Here is a 19,694-nt window from a genome sequence, read left to right as displayed (position 1 = left end):
GATTGGCCTACATAAGGAAATTAAAAGCCTGAAACTGCTTGACTGAATAAAATATTTAAAAGTTGAGAGCCCATTAAGTAATCAATGTATTCATTTCTCACACTTCATCACTGTGAGAGTCAGAACAATTGATTCAACATGAGAAAAATGCTCAAAGCTCAAATTTGTCTTCAACTCATTCTGCCTCCCACTTTCTGGATGAAAAATGCTAAAACCCCTGTGCATGAGCTTGAGGGAGCAATAGCAAAATAAAATCTTCATCAATAATGGCAAAAAAGAAAGAAAGGGCAGGTAACAAGATAATAGAAATAGATCACGTGGCCATTTAGACAACATTTGTATAATTATTTTATCTACTGTATGATTCCAATTAGAGAACCAAACTCATTAAAGATATTGGAGCAATGCTTTTGAATCAGTATGCTTTTTCTTTGTCCTAGGTTCAAACAATTTCATTCATATGTCACAAAGAACAATCTAATAATCAGTTAAATAATGAATTATAGGAGACTCTTAGAACAAACACATTAGCATGACAGCACAGCATGTCAGGAAATGCTTAAAGAAAACATTTCAATATAATTTTTCCTTTTGCAAATGACAAAGAAAACAGACTATTTACAAGATATTATTTTTTCTTCTAATCAGGTACATACATGATACCTACATGTGCCTCATTTCAAGATCAGTTTTGAGGGAAAGCTGTAACCAGCTATACAATAAAGAAAATTATCTTCAAAGTGGGAGAGTAGGTAAATAAGGCTAAAGAAGAATTGAGGCAGAAAAGAAAAGTTAGTAGTTAATAAAAGAACATCTATATAAGCTCACATATTTAATATTTTGGCTTTGATTTGTTAAATATCAGTGTATTAAAAGAATTCGCAAATGCAAATGCATTCCAAAAGTTTCTATCTTATATTTTTTAGTGGATTATAAGATATGGGAGATATGTACTGGAAACAGAAATTAAAATTTATTTATGAGTTATAAAACATTTCCTTGCTAGAATAATTTAATGAAATAAACTGCTATTGACACCATTTTCTTAAAGATAGGACATTTTGCCTCTGAAATACAGAAAAGCTACAACTTCAAAGTCTTACAATAAATACATTTACATTTACAAAAATCTAACCACGTAGTCCTCATATATCTCATTTTTTTTCTTTGCACAGTAAGAAAATGTTACTCTTTGGCATTTAGGAATCAGTGGCATACATTGATTTCTAAACTTATTTGACATGCAAGATCTTATAACATTTCGAGGGATCTGTATTCCATGGGACACGTTTTGGAAAACATTTCTCTTGACAATGTTTCATTAAATTTTGTGATCAATTACTGTTACAAAGACAATGAAAACAAGATATTTATCTTGAGAATAATACATCTGGGAGAAAAAAAGATACACGGAATAAAATATTTTTTAATACATATGGTAAGATAGATGAAAATCAATAAGGGGAATTTAAAAGTTACATATGTACAGTTATTCATTTAGACTAAAAACAAACAAAACAAACCACAAGAAGATGCGAATTCCTGATTTAAAAAGTTTCATGTAAAGATATTTTCTATAAAAAGTAGAAATAAATAATATAACATATTATGAGGCTCAACCAGGATTCAGTACACCACTAATTATTTGTAAATCATTTTTCAGAAATAGCCACACTTACTCACTTACATATTATCAATGGTCGCTGCTTTCCTGCTACAATAATGGAACTGAGTATTAACAGAGACAATATGGTTCACAAAGCTAAAAATATTTAGTATCTGGCCTTTATTGCAAAATTTTTGCCAATCCCTCTGTTAAACCTAGAGAATACTGTCCTGATCCAAAGAAGTAATGCTCTCTATGTTATTTTTGATGCTCTGAAAACAATGCATTCTTCAGATTTCAGGTGAAAATCACTTTGCCAGTGAAGCATTCCTAACCCCAGATTTATCCAATCCGAATAAAGTTCTTTAAGTATAAGCTATCAGAAAACCCTATTCTTTTTTGTACCAGTATTTACCACAATTATAAATAAACATTCTGATATTATTTAAGTTTTCATTTTCTTCCCCGTAAGTCAAAGCTCTATAATAGAAGATATATGGCTATTTTGCTTACCACTCAGTAACTGTTTATTGAGTGAATAAGCAAACAGTAGAAAAAGTAAAAGGAATACATAAAAATGAAATTAATATAATTGTAACTAACGAGGTAGAAACATTTGCAGTATTTGGAACTATGAGGAGTTGCTGTAATAAAAAAATCATTCTCTCTTGTCATTTATACCTCGATAGGAGAGTAGATGTTGGATAAGTGTGATTGAAAAATGTGGTTTAGATCATGGCCTAGCAAATTTGCTAATACTTCATCTCAAAAGTTGAACACACTTCCACATAGAATCATTTGCACAGTTATACAACTATAGGACTGCTACAGAGAAGTAAGCCATTTTTCACATAGAAGGAAGAGGCCAAAGTAAAGATGCTCTGCAGAAGGTATACCTAACAACAAAAACAGCTACTTTCACCAGTCATTTTTTAAACGTCTTCAGTCAAATCAGCCCTACTTCCCTCAGAAAAAGTGAGAAAGCAGTAAAAAGACAATGGCTTTATTATACGAAAAATCACTCCAAATGATAAACATTCAACCACAGGGAAATGAGGCCCCCCTTATACTTTGGAGAGTATGTCTGAATATACTTCCTTTTACCCTTTCCTCCATATCCTCTGAAGAGATGATATTTAGTTGGTTAAAAGGAGAAATGACAGGAGAAAGTGGAGTTACACAGCTGAAGAGGACATTCCAATGTTTGCCTCCTGACACAAACAGCAAATTGAACAACGATACCAGGCGAGAAAGCACCTTCATAAGAACCAGAAAATCAGTTGAGCAACCACAGTACTTCGTTATAACATCATAACAAGAAAAAAGGCATTGAATAAGGTAAGAAGGACAATTTTGCACTGTCTGCACTACCCCTCCATGAATCCCAGGCAACACAGGGCAGAGAGAGATTGCATGTGCTTCGGAAAGGGAGAGCAAAGGGAGTATGAGACTTTGCATTGGCATTCAGTGCTGCCCTGTCACAGCAGAATGCAATACAGGGCAGAATTCTGCTGGCATCTATGGCAAAAAAACATCTACATCAACCCTGGAGCAGAGGAAAATCCGTCTCTCCAGTAAGAGAAAATCAAGTCCCAGGTGGCTTCACTACCAGCTGACTAACGTGGCCTGGGGCACGAAATAAATGTGAGTGGCAGTCAGGCAACAGGAACTTCAGTCCTTGGTCAAGCCCTGGTGTTGTTCTGGTCTCAGAGGCAGTGGACATGGGATTTGACTCAGTGTGGCAACAGCTGCGAAGGCCATGAGAATGCCTGCAGCTCCTCTCCCAACTCCAGGCAATGCAGCTCAAGGAGATGCCTTCCGATTGGGGAAAGTAGAGGGGAAAACAAACAAACAAACAAACCCAGAGGATTCTGTCTTGTAACTATGGACAAGCTCAGCCACAGTAAAATGAAGAATCAGGCAGATTTCTGAAGCTCCCAATCCCAGCCCTTTGCTCTTGGATGGTATTTCTAGTCCTACTCTGGATCAGAAGAGAATCCACTGGATAATGGGATGAACCCACTCCTGGCAAGATTTCACTGCCTGCTAACTAAAGCACCTTTCAGTCTTGATTAAACATCAGCAGCAGTCAGGCAACACTGGCCATAAGCCTTGGGCAAGCCTCAGTACTGTGCTGATCCGGAAGGCTGTGAGCTTCACGTGTGACCCAGGATTGTGCTAGCTACGGTGGCCATGAGAGAGCCCATGTCACTCTTTTCCCAACTCTATGCAATGCAGCACAGAGAGACTCTGTTTGGAAAAAAGGAGAAGAGTGAGAGACTTTGCCTGGTAAACCAAGGAATTCTTTCATCGTATCCAAGTCCACCAAAGCTGTATTTCTAGGAGCCTGTAAGAGTCTCACTGTTCCTGGGCTTAGGGTGCCCCCTAGAGCTAAAATGGCTGCAGTGACCACAGGCTTAGGTCACAACACTCAATCCCTTTTGAATTCTTTGAAAGTCCTCTTAAGAAAGATGAATACAAACAAGCCCAGACTGCAAAGATTGGAATAAATACCAAACTCTTCAATGCCCAGATGTAAATGATGATCCACAAACATTAAGAACCTACAGGAAAACATAAGCTTACCAAACTACATAAGGCATTAGTTACCAATCTTAGAGAGACAGAGATATACGACATCTCAGATAGAGAATTCAAAATAGTTGTCTTGAAGGAGCTCAACAAACTTTAAGATAACACAGAGAAGAAACTCAGAATTCTATCAGCGAAATGTAACAAAGAAATTAAAATAGTTTTTAAAAATCAAGCAGAAATTCTGGAGCTGATAAATTTGATTGAATAACAGAAAAATGTATCAGTCTCTCTATAGCAGAACTGGTCAAGCAGAAGAATTAGTGAACTCAAAGACTATATGAAACTACACAGCAAGAGGAGAAAAAGAAACATAGACAAAAAGAATAAAGCATGCCTATAATATCTAGAAAATAGCCTCAAAAGGGCCAATATAAGAATTATTGGCCTCAATCAGGATGTAGAGAGTGAGTGAGGTAGAAAGTATATTATTAGAAATAACAACAGAAGACTTTCTGAACCTAGAGAAAGGTATGAATATCTAGTTACAAGAAGGTCAAAGAATATCAAGCATATTCAATCCAAATAAGATTACCTCAAGCCATATAATATCTCAAATGTCATGAATAAGGAAAGAATCCTAAAAACAGCAAGAGAAAAGAAGCAAATAACATAAAAATGAGTTCTGATACATACACTTGGCAAAGTGCTGAAGGGAAGCAAAACCAAAAACTTCCAACCCTGAATAGTGAACACAGCAGAGTTATCCTTCAAACATGAAGGAAAAATAATGATGTTCCCAGACAAGAAGGAAGGAAGGAAGGAAGGATGGAAGGAAGGAAGGAGAAAGAAAGAAAGGAAGAAAGAAAGAAAGAAGGAAGGAAGGAAGGAAGGAAGGAAGGAAGGAAGGAAGGAAAGAGAGAGAGAGAGAGAAAGAAAGAAAGAGAAAGAAAGGGAAAAAGAAAAGAAAAGAGAAAAGAAAAAGCTGAAGAAGTATTTAGGGATTTTCTCAGCACCAGATCTGTCTTACAAGAAATGTTAAGGGAGTTCTTCAATCTGAAAGAAAAGGTTGCTACATGCAACTAATAATTATCTGGAGGTATAAAACTCACTGGTAAAAATAAGTGCACAGACAAATACAAAATAATCTAACACTGTAATTGTGGTATATAAGTCACTCATATCCTGAATAGGAAAAAAGATAAACCTATCAATAATAACAACAATTTTAAGTGACATATGATATTTTAAAATATACATAGAAGCAACAAGAAGTCAGAAAGCAGGAAGAATTTAAGGTGTATAGCTTTTTAGTTTTTTTCTTTGCTTATTTTGTTTTTCCTTTCTTTGTGATCACAGTTAAATTGTCATCAGCTTAAAATCATTTGTTATAAGATGTCATTTTTTTTTACTTTGTGGGAACTACAAAACAAAAATCTATAATAAATAAAAAGCAATAAATTAAAACATACTTCCATAGAAAGTCACTTTTATATAAAAGAAGACAAGAAAGAAGGAAAAAAGGGAATACCAACAACAACAAAAAAAAAACAGAAAACAAGTAACAATATGTCAGTAGTAAGTTCTTATCTATCAGTAATAACAATGAATATTAAAGGACTAAATTCTCCAATCAAAAGACATCGAGTGGTTGAATGGAGAAAAAATAAAACCCAACTATATGCTGCCTATAAGAAACCCAATTAATCTGTAAAGACACAAATAGACTGAAAATGAAGGAGTAAAAAAAGATATTCCACGCAAACTGGAAACAAAAAAGAGCAGAAATAGCTATACTTACAACAGATAAAACACATTTCAAGAAAAATAAACTAAAAAGAGACAAACAAAGTCATTATATAATGACAAAGGAATCAACTTAGAAGGAAGATGAAAAAACTCTAAACATATATGCGCTCAAAACTGGAACACCCAAATATATAAAGCAAATATTATTAGAGCTAAAGTCAGAGATACACCCTAATACTATAATGACTAGGGACTTCAACACCACAATTTTATCATTGGACAGATCATCTAGATAGAAAATCAGAAAATAATAACAGCTGTTGTATGATATGTTCTATTAATGTCTATTAGACTCATTTGTTCTATAATACCAGTTAAGTTTGATATTTATTTTCTGATTTTCTGTCTGGATGATCTTTACCTTACTACATGGAAAAGTCTCCATGATAGACCATATGTCAGCACAGAAAATAAGTCTAAAATTTTTCAAAAAAATTAAAATAATATCATTTCTGATTGCAATGGAATAAAACTAAAAATCAATCATAAAAGAAACTCTGGAAACTATAAACACATGGATATTAAACAATACAGTCCTGAACAATCACTGAATCAATGAAAAAATTAAGAAGAACATTTAAAAAATTTCTTGAAATACCATATGCTAAAACCTATAGGATACAGAAAAAGCAATATTAAGAGGGAAGTTTATCGCAATAAACATCTACATCAACAAAGTAGAGAAAATCAAATAAACAAAATAATAATACTTCTTAAAGAATTATAAAAATGAGAGAAAACTCAACCCAAAATTAGCAGAAGAAAATAAATTATAAAGATCAGAGTAAAAATAAAATTAAGACTAAAAAATACCATAAAAATGAAACAACAATTGATTTTTTGAAAAAATAAACAAATTGACAAACTTTCAGCCAAGCTAAGAAAGAAGAGACAGGACTCAAATAAAATCAGAGACAAAATAGGAGGCATTACGACTGATACCACAGAAATTAAAAGGATCATTAGAGAGTATTATGAGCAGCTATATGCCAATAAATTGGGTCACCTAGAAGAAATGAAAAACTTCCTAGACACATACAACCTACCAAGAATGAACTATTATTGCGGCACTATTCACAATAGCAAAGACTTGGAACCAACCTAAATGTCCAACAACGATAGACTGGATTAAGAAAACGTGGCACATATACACCATGGAATACTGTGCAGCCATAACAAATGATGAGTTCTTGTCCTTTGTAGGGACATGGATGAAACTGGAAACCATCATTCTGAGAAAACTATTGCAAGGACAAAAAAACAAACACCGCATGTTCTCACTTATAGGTGGGAACTGAACAATGAGAACACTTGGACACAGGAAGGGGAACATCACACACTGGGGACTGTTGTGGGGTGGGGGGAGGGGGGAGGGATAGCATTAGGAGATATACTTAATGCTAAATGATGAGTTAGTGGGTGTAGCACACCAACACGGCACATGTATACATATGTAACAAACCTGCACGTTGTGCACATGTACCCTAAAACTTAAAGTATAATAATAATAAAATAAATAAAAATAAAAATAAAAATAAATCCCAAACCTAAATAGAGCAGTAACAAGTAACAATATGATAGAAAGGGAGAAAACTTTTGCAATCTATCCATCTGACAAAAGTCTAATATCCAGAGTCTACAAGGAACTTAAACAAATTTGCAAGAAAAAAACAAACCATATTAAAAAGTGGGCAAAGTGTGTGTGTTTTAGACCTTCTTTGCTTTGTGACTCAAAGTTTATCTTGTATATGTCCAGCCCAAGTCCCAGAATTAGCCATTTCTCTAAGGACATCTGGTGTCTTTTACTGGACAATAGTATTATAAACCAAGATTTTTGTGTTAGGTGAGCCCATTACCATTGAGTTTTTATTTATTTCATTTCCTTGAACTGGCAGAGGACAGACATATATGTATGTATACTAAGTGCTGTATAATCACATTTCTATAAGTATTTCTATATGTAACCATCTTTATCTACATTAAGCAAAACATGACTTCATACTGTTGTCTTCAACTCTAGTCCATTACCGCATGAACCAGTGTAGCCCCTTGCTTATCTCTAAACTACTATTTCAACAGTTAGAAACCTAGCTCTTACCAGCTACCATCCATTTACTTAATTGTTCAATTCCTGTTAGCATATTTAGCAGTATCAGAGTTGTTCACGCATATTCCCAAAGGAACAAATTTTATTGACTAGAATACTTTGCTTATGTGCAATTCCTTTTGCCTTTTGTGTTACAGAACCCACGCATTTTCCAAGTTAATTAGGCCACTACCTTTGCCACCGCCTTTTCCATGGAGACTGTTTCATGCATTTGTTACTCATTTATAATTTCTTTGTGCACATTCTGCACTTTGTCCTACAATCCTTTGACTTCTTAAATGATGCATCTTAATTTGCAAATATTAAGGTTCCACTCTTTGCTGTGAAGTTAAGTGAGTTTTGTCAAATGTATCATGACATGGATCCCTCATTGCAGTATCATACAGAAGAGTCTCACTGTCTAAAAAGCCAGTATTCTCTTCTATTGATTTCTGCCTCCCTCCCCCAAGAAACCCTGGCCTTCACGGGAGCAAATGCTGATAATATGTCTGTGGCATTTGCTAGGAATAATAAAGCTTCTTTTTCTCTGAGCCAGGGATCTTCAGTCCTCTACCAGCACCTATGAATGGGTAGCAGGAGAATTTGTTAACTAACAATTATTATAAATTTTAAAATCCCTTCTCTGTCTTGAAAACCAAAGACAAATATTGAATTAAAATGTATAATAGAAATAAATATGAAACATTTAACAAGTTTTGTAAGAATATACAGAAGTGTATCTTCACAACTTTGAAAAATGTTTTAAAATACGCACATAAATTTAACTATGAAATAAAAAAATGATAACTGCAATTCAATTAAATCTGGAAACTTAATTTCATCAGCAAAATGCAGACTGGGTGTAAGGAAAATTTTATAATTAGTATTGCCAGAAATAGGTGAGAAAAGCAGAAAATAATTTTTTACTTTATGTCATACACATGGAAGGGAGACAGAAGTGACCTTATTTCCAGGTGGCAGCAAATATAAAATTTCTTTGGGAAGAACCAACACCAAATTAGACTCTGAGATTTCTACAATTTAGTCTCAATCAGTTATGAGATCACAGTCTTTTTATTTGGAGTCACTTTAGTTGGTCTCATTAATGTCCTTTAGAGAAAAAAAAAAAACTAGAATAAATCCTGTATTCAAGAACCTGATATAACATACTGCCTTCAGTCTGATGTCTCTTTATTCTCTTTTAATCTGCAAAAATTTAGTCTTTCATTGACTTTACCTACCTTAATCTTTTTGAAAAAGCATAGGGCGTTATTTTGCAAAATGTTCCCCAATGTGGAGCAGTCCAGCATTTCCTCATGATTATATTACAGTTATGTATTTTTTGACAAGCATATGATAGAAGTGATGCTGTATTCTGTTTAGTGGATTATATTAAGAAGGCTTTGATATTGGTTTGTCTCATTATTAGGTATTAACTTTGGTTACTTGAATTTGGTAGTTTATGCCAGTATTCTAACCTGTAGAGTTACACTTTCTCCTCAGTGTAACTAACATTATTTGGGGAGTGATACTTTATAAATATCTGTATGTTATTATGCATCAAACTTTGTTATTATGCATCACTCATTTCAGCATCCATTGCTAAGTATTGTCTATATTTTAGAAACGCTGATCTTTAAACTTTATTGTTTATTTTACATTATTAATTGACATTAAATTATAAAAAGTTCTTTCTTAAAATATTCAAGCTGACTGTTGTTTTGAAAAGCTGGGTCATATTTTTGCTGTGGCTTTACATTTTCTTTGACACATTGCTTTATAGTTTGGCTTATATGTTTGTTAATTTAAAAATAAATAAATAAGAAAATAATCTAAAACATTTTATGTATGATTTAGTTATATATTGTGTGCATGAATATGTGCCAAATGTTGTACAAATTCTGTTCTATTAAATGTGGCTTCTGATCAAGAGAACTGGCCACTGAAATTCAAACTACAGCACTGAGGTTCCGTCAGCGAACTCATAGGTTTCAATTGATTGATCAATAAAAAGATCCCAGTTAAAGAAGCACAAACCTATTATATAATTGGTCTGTCAAATAAAATTGGCTCAAGGGATATAGGTTGATTAAGTGAATTAATTAACCAATTGGTTAATCCAACTATATGTCAGCCCCACATATCTGGGCATCATGAATCATCAAATTCAGATTAAACAACTAATTTATGAATAAATAAAAATATAACACAAACATAATTATCAACTCTGCCAATTTTCTTTAAGGATTGCTAGTTTCTTTTACTTCAATGGGCCGTAGTATACCGTGTACAATGATTACTATTTGAATATCATACAGATACACTTGCTTTGAAACTACAGACAGTGGTACTCTAGTATTTAAACTTCTATCTCAGTACATGTCCATGGTATTTTCCCTATTAAATATTTTACACAAGTCTGGGTGACATAGTGAGATCCCATCTCTACATAAATAAAAATTTTAAAAAATTAACTAGGTGTGGTGGTGCGTGCCTGTATTCACAGTGACTCAGAAGGCTGAGACAGGAGATTTGGTTGAGCCTGAAAGGTCAAGGCCACAATGAGCCATGATCACACCACTGCACTACAGCCTGAGCAAAAGAGCAAGACCCTGTTTCAATAAATAAACAACAAAAATATTGTACAGCTGTGCCATTGTCATGAGTCAGCCCTTAACAATATATATGAAAAGTGAAAGATGTTAAGAAGTCACACGTACCCAAGCACATGTAAAATGTAATTATCTTATCTTACAGCCCTATCGCTTTATATTTATAGAAAATACCATGCATAAAATGTTGATGTGCAACAAGGTTTAAATGAATAATGTTGCATAAGAAATCACTTTGGAGTGTATAAACGCATTTTAAATTTTTAAAAATTTTTTTGCTTTAAAATGCATTTAAATTTTTTTTCTCTAAACTCAGAACATAGCCTTGAAATGCACCTTAAAATTATCTGTTTCTTTCCCTTTCTTACCAGACACTCCCTTCTATCATGCATGCTTATCTAATGATATGCTTGTTTAGTATACCAGGGGATAATCTATAAGTAAACCAGACATGGAGACCCAGCTGTAGAACTCTCCCCCACCTAGAGATTACCTCAAAGTGGATAATCTACAATCCAGTTGCAGCCAAGGTGATGCCAGCTGGAACTCTGGGTAGACAATAATTCAAGACAGCCATCAAAAAATGTGAAGACCTACAACCTGTGCCACTCCCACATATTTCCCATACCAAGTGTCCCTTTTTAAACCCCTTCAGTCAGCCTCCCAATTTAAAACAGCCTTTTGGAGACACGAGCTTGGCTATTTCCCAACAGCTAGCATTTAAATAAAGTTGCTTTCCTTTCACTGCACCTCACTTGTATTTTGCCATTTTAGGTGCGAGCAGCTAGACTTGCATTGACTTATAATTGAACATTTTGAAATTAGATGATTCTGAAGCAACTGATAAAATTAAGCTTTATAGAATGAACACTCCAAAAAATGCAAAGAACGACTTACTCATAAATGAATTATGTACTGTCATTCTGATTTCTTACAAATAATTTATTATTCTATAAAAATAGGGTTGCTCTAATTTAAATGTGACAATTTAGATTTTCCAACATATAGAATTCATTTTCTTAAGGTAAAATGTCAGTACAATCCAAACTCTTTAATTCTCACCCTTTGAAAAAATTAAGCTGCTCTATAATTTTACAGTAAATTTTTATTAGTTTTTTCTCACAATGGAAGTACAAGATATTTTGTATTGAAACTTAAAGAGAACATAAGAATTAAGGCTTTTCAGCCAGGACCTAAAGTGTCCATTCTAGAAAAAAATTCAGTTTGGGGTTATTACCACAGATCCATATAATTTTCTTTCAAGGCTATGTTTAATTAATTTTAATAATTTTCTACAAAATTTTTCCATCTTCTCATTCTCAGAATCCATTATTTCGCTCTTTTATCATCCACCTCTATTTTCTAAATAACCTGAGTGCTTATATAGGCTTCATATTTTTGTTAAGAAGAGATTTGCTTGTAAATATAAGATAATATCTTTAGATTAAATTAGCAAAGTATTAATATTAATAAAATTAGTTTATTCAAACATTTTATATTTTTTAATATAGAGTAATGTGTTGCAGAAAATTCTTATCAAGAATTTTGCTTTGCTTATCAAGGAAAACAAAAGTACAATAAATGCAGCTTATTACTCTTTTTTTTTTTTTTAAGTCAGGGTCTCACTTTGTTGCCCAGGATGTAACTCAGTGGTATGATCATAGCTCACTTCAGGTCATAGCTCACTGCAGCTTCAAATTCCAGGGCTCATGTAATCATTCTGCCTCAGTTGGAATTATAGGCATACTCAGCCACACCCAGGTATTTTTTTTTTCACTTTTTTAAAGATGAGGTCTTATTACATTGTCCAAGCTGGTCTTGAACTCATGGCCTCAAGATCCTCCCACTTCAGCCTACTGAGTGGCTGGGATTACAGGTGTAAGCCATCACACTGTCATGATGTTTTTCATAAGTTATTTAATATATAATCAACTTTAAATAAAAAATAAACCAAAATCACTTCAAGATTATAGCATAACATTTTTACGTTGATTATATATTACAAAAATTAGTTCCATATGTGTGTAGCATCTAGAATCAACACATATTTTTAATATGCTCTTTGATTTCATTTTGATGAATAACAATAATGTTATAACATATAACAGTTTCTAACAATTCAGTTTATATTTATGTGTTAATATACTGATAAAACATTGCCTTCCAATAGTTGTTCATACTTTCAAATATAAAAAGACAATATTATTTATTGACAATGTGCTTACTACAAAGAGGACAAATAATTTTAATAAAGAAATTATTAGAGTTGAGTAGATAATATATTTTAAAAGTTCCAAATGAATGAAGATTTTGGATTTATTTTCATTTATTATCAAAATGAATGCGATGATTACTATTATTGCCTCTAGATTGAGGAAGAAGTGTAATTTCCATTTTCCAATTTACTTATCTGTGAAATGGGAATGTGACAAATTTAAAGAAGGCATGTATTGTTACTAGCATGAATTTAATAAAATCTCACTATTAAAATTACTCTCAGTATTATGAACCTACTTAAGTTAAGAAACCCTTCACATTTAATCAGTCTTGCAAAAGTCTGTATCTCTGCCAGTATGACAGGATAGTTAGTATAGATGATACAGGAACCCTATTGAAAGAAAGTAGTTGAGAGAGAGCTTTGGTTTGTAACTTAGAAGGAATAAATTCCAAACCTGTCTCTGGCTCTAAATTTAGTTGCTATTTGAGCAAGTTAAGTAACTTCTGCCTCAAGATCTTCATCTGTGAACGATGAGGTAGAAATGAAAGTTAGAAAAATGATATCAAAATATATGGCTTCAAAATTTCTAATTCCCTAATCCCTTTTCACTTGAAGGGGAGAATAAAGCTCATTAAATGTGTTTTGATGTCTACCCTTGAAATAAGGCAGAGATCAAAGTGAGGCCTTCCTAGACAGTATTTATCAAAGTAGAGCTCTGACTTCTCTTAAGGAATTGTTCTCAGTAAGATATGCTTTCAGCCAGAAAAAGAACAGTCCCATTTGTCTTTTTCTTTAACTTCTTCATGGTCACTAGTTTGTAACACTTCACCCTCTGGAGAAATAACTGCCTGCTTCTGTCAGTCTCATTAATACTCTCTTCAGTGAATTCCTGGCTGATGCCCAGCTAGGGTGCTTTCCTTCAAATGGAGCTTGACAATAATGTTAGAGATAACTGATTAGACCAGGGCTAGGTTTTTATACATCTGGTTTCACAGCAAAGTCAAACAGCTAGCTTGTAGGCCAGGTGCTAGTAACTAATCCCTTCTTTGGAGAATGTAAAACTAGATAGATGAGGTCATTGCCTATTCCTCACATTGTTGATTCAGATCTTACACAGTCATTGTGTCCTTCCTGTAAAATTTATTTTTAATAATTTTGACATATTTTATATTTATTCCATTTAAATTTAAAAAACAGTGACTTTTTTCAAATGCTATTTACCAATTTGATTTTCTAAAAATGCTAGAGCTTCATAGTCACAATTCATAGCAAATCAACAGATAAACAAATAAAGAAAATAAACTGAGGAAAACCCATCATACACAAACACTCAGATGAATTCTTTAGTTCTAATTTTGTCATGAATTATCAATACAGAATCATCTTTCTGTACTTTTGGATGATACATGATTAATAGCATAAAATGAAAATTGTAGAATTGCAGTATATAGTAATTACATACATCTAGGAAAAAGTGGTAGATGTTATATGTGTACATTCAAGATTTTTTTTAATTGGAAATCTTTATCTGGAAAATTGGTACATAAAATTATGCTGGATAAGCCATCAACATAATTTGTTCATTTGCATTTAGTCAATTTACATAAACATTTTTAGAAAATTAAAAGCTAGATTTTATATAAAAGGTGCATTTGCTTAATGAATCTCAAAAATAATACCTTCTATTCATTTTCCACAGAAAGGCCAAACTACAACTTGTTCATTAAAGTTTTTTAACCAATTTAAATTTCTGGGAGAGATATGAACACTTAATTGAACAAGGGTGGTATCGTTTGCAACCATCTCTTCAAAAGCAAACACAGTAAAGATAGCAACAATTTATACCAAGCAGCTAGAAAAAATATTTTTAATTTATTTTTATACTTTACAATTAACATGCATATGTGAGAAACTTGTTCTTGTGACCTCCTCAAGTAAATAAAGCCTGATGTTTTAATAGAATAAAAAAAGTTTTAATAGAATAAGAAAATGTTTGAAGTATTTCACTAGCCATCAAAGGCATGCATGTAGCTGTGTCTGCTTTATAAACAGAAGTAGCAGTTATGCTTGCCAGAAAACCTATTATTTAGCTGATTCATGGATGTATATTATATTTTAAAGGTCAGAGTTATCCATTAAACTTATTAACACAAAGCAAAATGCATTTAATCAAAACTTCTTTTATACTTTTGTGTCATGAATGCTAAGGCAAGAGAAAGATTTTAATATTTTTGAAACATAATAATCATTACTAAACTGAATGGAATGGCAGTTATCAAAAATTGGAAGAAGAAATATACGTTTTATTTTTTAGAGAATAATGGAGAGAAATTGCTTTTGCATGTTAGAAAAATACTGTTTAGTTTTCCATTTCTCTGTTTCAGAAGAAATTGATTAGGTCTTCCATGTTCAGGAGACACATTTTTCTTTTCTTACACATTTACCACCTTCTTTTTAGAGAATATTGAAAAGGATCTCAAGATTGTAATGGAAGATAAGATTCTTATTCATGGCAGTGGTAGGGAGACAAAGTAATATATTCTTTTCTCACTTGTGGCAAATTTCATGACAGAGACCCCAAAAACAAAGGACTGATTGACCAGAGAAAAGCATATAAATTCATTTAAAATAAGTTTCACAGGAGACTTCAGAAATGAAGAAACAGGGAAGACTGTATTATTATGCTTATGTTTGATGAAAAGTGGACAGTGTCATGGAAGGATGCTTGGACAAAAGTGCACACGGACTAACTGCAATAAAGTGGGGAGAACTCAGGAAGGATTGTTCAGATTCTTCCTTGCTTCTCTATATCTTCATTCCTTTCCTCCCAATGTAGAAAGGACCCCTGTACATGAGGGTCTTCATGAGTGACGGAGAAGACAGAGAGTTACTTTCCTAAGTTTTACAGCCTTCTTCAGGGGAGACGGCTAAGAAGCAAGTGAGAGTGGTCTTCCTGTTTCTGCTATTTTCTCCATTTCCAACTTGCCATACTTTGGGGCAGCATTTATTGCACTCCATCAGCAACCTGTTCCCGGTCCTCAGCCGTTTCTAATCCTTCCAGACTGAAGATCTTTTTAAAATCCTTTCTTTAAGACCTCAATACTCCATTCATTTTACTCCCATCAAAATTTACCCTTTGACTCTTTCTTCCTGACCTCCTACTACCAATCTTGCTTAGTCTTTGGGAGACTAAAAAAAGAAAAACTGGATTGTCAAACATGTATCTAGACTGCCCTTAGGTGATGGCTGCCTTAAGTCAATATTTCTGCTCTAATGAACAGAGACAGAGGTGCTAGCACGACCGCAAGGACACTTAGATCTGCTACCATTTTAGACCCTCACATATTTTACTTGGTGAACTGATTGTGCCAAAAAAAAAAAAAAAAGTGCTTTTTCCCTGGACTAAACATAGCACTATGTTGCAATACAAGATTTAGTGAGCAAAGAATGAGTTACATTTAGCTGGTGTCTTTGTGAAGTGCCCAAACTGCACAAAAACAATCAACTTTAGAGTGACAGAGGAGTGATTTAGGCAGATAAACATAGGTACTTTTGTATAAAACCTTGCCACGTTAATATGACAGACGTGCATGATGCTTTAAATGAATTATACCTAATGCTCAAAATGCTATTAGAAAGAATACTATTTTTACTATTCTAAAGATGAAGACAGTGAAGTTCAGGGGATTTAATAATCTGTACAGGTTTACATAAGTGGTAACTTATTGGTGTGTGTCTTCTCCATTGTACTGAGAACTTCTACAGAAGGTTTATTTCTATTTATCTTTGTATCTGTTCTAGTCTGCAATACACAGTAAATGCCCAACTGGTGTTTTAAGTTAAATTATTAAATGTAAACTGTACTCATTGACATTTAAACAAATAGATATTTTGTTGCAGATTGCTTATTTTTAAAGTATTCATTCTTTGATATTTTCTATTTTTCAGATATCATTAATACTATAATTGTAGAGAATATTTAAATACTACTTTTCGTTACTGATGAATATATGCAGGCCATTTTAAAAGTACTAATTTAGAACATATGATAGGAATATTCAAAGCTGGTTTTGTCATTTCTGAAAAATGCTAGTATTGTGCTTCCACAAAATGTAAATCTATGCATTGACATTTGCATTTTTTTATCTTGAATGTGTGAATGTTTAATACAACTTAACAATTCATGGTGCACCCGCCGGGCACGGTAGGTCACGCCTGTAATCCCAGTCCTTTGGGAGGCTGAGGCAGGCGGGTCACAAGGTCAAGGGATGGGACCATCCTGGCCAATATGGTAAAACCCCGTCTCTACTAAAACTACAAAAATTAGCTGCATGTGGTGGCATGTGCCTGTAGTCCCAGCTACTGGGGAGGCTGAGGCAGGAGAATCACTTGAACCTGGGAGGTGGAGGTTGCAGTGAGCCGATATCGTGCCACTGCACTCGAGTCTGGGTGACAGAGCGAGACTCTGTCCAAAAAAAATAAAAATAAAAAATAAAAAAATCATGGTGCACCATAGCAGTTAACTCATTTTTCTAATCAGAACTTCCATGTTTTACAGATTCAAACTAGCAATGGTTTCATTTCTCTCAGTGACAGTTTAGACTAGAGTATGGGCTAATTCCTCACACTCATATTATCCTTTTTCAAAAGATTAGGAATCACAGGGAGAATACAGTTGCACCAAGCATTAAAATATTAGTTGTTTATCAAAGGAAACCAAGAAATTTCCAAAATTGTAAAAGAAAAAGCTGCATCAGTTTACATACTCACTAGTTGGGTGAATCTATATGTTCACATTTTGCAAGCCTTTTTCTTCTCTTTTGAATTTGGGAGTTGCAGGGCTTGGAAAGGATTTAATTCATCAGAATATTCCACATTTTGTTTCAGGAGTTCAAATTTAATTATTCTTTTATATGTTTAGTTTTCAAATTATATTTAGATTCCTTTATATTTTTTCATACATTTATTTTGAAAAATATTTGTGAATAGGACTCAAATGTGAAAGTTACTTTATGAATTATATAGGATAAATTATGCTTAACTAAACTCTGGGATGATTTTTAAATAGCACAGCAAAGATGTGAGGTAGAAAAAGAGGCTCTACTGAAAGCCTCTGAAAAAGAAAATCATAGAATACATGTGAGAAAGACTTAGAACCCAGTTCTCTGTACTTCTCTTATATCAGTATCCTAGAATTTTAAAAAATGCAGTACTTAAAAATGTTTAAATTATACTTTTTCCCTCTGGTTTCTCTTTGCCTTGAAATTGTTAAAGGACTAAATTTCAGAATTGCAATTAAATATGATAATATTTTGAGTGATTTTAGAGTTCTCTGACACTTTCTGCAATAAACTGAGAGTCTGTTGTATTAAAAACATAAAATACAAATGTGTGATTATATTTGTGTGTATATATTTACATAATTTATATGAAACATGTAAATCATATATGAAAAATTATTCTTTTTATTGAATATATATTCTCGAATATATTTCAAAAAATGTCTATCTTGTTCATAAACACACACATATAGGTCCAATAAATCTGTATTACATTTGCAATCATTAATGACTTTATTGCACAACTTCTTAACATAAAAATAGAAAGGCAGAAGAAATTTTAAGTGAAGCTATTTAAAATATATAGAACCTGTGACATGTGGTTCACACAGTACATTAATTTCTTAGCATACTGTTTATAAATACAGATCAGGAAAAGTTAGTCAATTTTATAGTAGAAGCAAAGATTAAACTTCGATAAAATCCTTTTTGTAAGAAATAGACCTTGATGACTTTTTAAATCACCACTGTTATACTTTGTCTGGTAAATATTATAATCTATATTTCATCATAATTACCCTTCAGATATTTTTGTTTTATTAACAGATTTTCATTCAGTTATCTGCATTTCAGTCAGATAATCTCACAGGAAGAAGAGAAACAATCATGTAATTGTTTATAGCTGGGGTTGTATTCAAATCAAATCTACATAGCTAAAGCAAAATAAATATATAAATAATAATTTGAAAAACTTAAACAATTCAATATGCTATCATACATATATTGTATAAATATGTCTTCAAAATACCTGATGTTAGGAAGCAATTCATTTATCACCAATATGAGCCTTATTATCCATAATAGGTATTAATCAACTTGAAAACATATTGATTTTCTAATAATCTTCATAAAAATTAATGAGCTACCTTTTCATAAAGGATGTAGGGAAAGAGAAATTTTATTATAAAGTTTTTAAAAATAATTCAAATTCAAAAATTATTATATACAACAAATTTATTGTTTAGATTATATTCAAAATTATGAGTTTTTATACGATATTTTATAAATAATTACTAATGTTAAAAATATCTTAATGGACTTTTCTAAATTAGGTAAAAGCAAACTTTTAGAGCTAGAGAAATTCAATAGAAATTAACAAACATTGTGCTAAGTTAAATTTGCTCTGGTTTCTGTGGTATTTTTGCCTAATGCTAAGTTAAAAAAAAAAAAGTGTAGAAATGACAGAGAACTCTATACGGGGCACTAGGTAACACTGCTTCAATAATAGTCACTTCTCATTAATGTATCATCAGCAGTTGCTTTCTGGAAAAAATAACAATAAATCTCTCTTTAAACTAATATTGTTTCTCCCATAATGGAATAAAGTTTCATTCTAAATACTTCATCTCTTGAAGGATTTTATTATATCTTTCTCATTCATTTTACAACCACATTTTTGAAGCTCCTTACTCTTTTGGCCAGGAGTGAGTAAAATATGTGAACTTACATTTCTATCATAAGCAATGAAAAACAAAAAATAACAAAATATTTG

This window comes from Gorilla gorilla, chromosome 14, assembly GCF_029281585.2.
Source record: "Gorilla gorilla gorilla isolate KB3781 chromosome 14, NHGRI_mGorGor1-v2.1_pri, whole genome shotgun sequence".
Classification (NCBI taxonomy): domain Eukaryota; kingdom Metazoa; phylum Chordata; class Mammalia; order Primates; family Hominidae; genus Gorilla; species Gorilla gorilla.
This window is presented reverse-complemented; position numbering follows the sequence as displayed.